Here is a 976-nt window from a genome sequence, read left to right as displayed (position 1 = left end):
GAAACAAAACCCAAACACAAGTGTTGTTTACCACAAGCAGAAACAGTTTGCAGGAAGCTAGTCTGGAATGAAGATTTCACCTCTGCAAACCCTCTCCACGGCGTGCTTCCCCAGTTGCACCACACAAACACACACACAAAGCATCGTATTTCGATAGTAAGGCACTGCTTGCCTACTTCACAAGGAAACTTTCCTCACACCTCCTCTTTTAAAGGTTCTGCCAAACTCTAAGACAACCACTTCAATGGAAGACCATCAACGGTCAAGGTTAGGATGAGAGCTTCAGTAGGTCAAGACCCTGGTCAGTCTTGGCATCTAGAAGCTATTCAATATTTAAACAGAAGAGTTCCCAGTAAGAATAAAGAATACCTGACCACGTCTCTCTTCCGCTCAGAGCCTTCAAAAGCTTCTTATGGCTCTTAAGATGAAGTCTAAATCTCTCAGTGTTTCTGATCAGGATCCTCTGTCATTTGGCCTGTTTGCATTCTAGCTTCACCTGACTCCCCTCTAGGATCCAGCCATCCTGAGTCTCTGGCAGCTCCCCCATTTGACCGCTATTCTCATTGTTCTAAGAGTCTATACATGTGGTTCCTCAGGCCTAAAGCACTTGTCCTCACCTGACCTCCTTTCCCCAGACAACTCCTATTCAGCCTTTCTGTGCCTGGTAAGGGCTTGCCCCTGGCTAGGTTACCATCCTGGGGACCACGATAAGAGCAACTGTGACCTCCTGCACTGACCTTGCAATGGCCACTGGCCTGTCTTCTCTGCATGTCAGCTTCCCAAAAACAAGGAATGGGCATTTCTTGATCATGGTTCTATCTCCATTGCCTGACCTAGAGTTAATTTTCAGGAACTATTTACTGAAAGACTGCAAGACACTGATCTGGCAGGCTTGATCCAAGCAAACAAGTTATACAAGTCTTTGGGTATTAAGCACTGACCCACTCATGTTCACTCTTAAGAGCTGAAGTGGGGC

Source organism: Pteropus alecto, unplaced genomic scaffold (assembly GCF_000325575.1).
Source record: "Pteropus alecto unplaced genomic scaffold, ASM32557v1 scaffold78, whole genome shotgun sequence".
Lineage (NCBI taxonomy): Eukaryota > Metazoa > Chordata > Mammalia > Chiroptera > Pteropodidae > Pteropus > Pteropus alecto.
Note: the sequence above shows the minus strand (reverse complement) of the source record.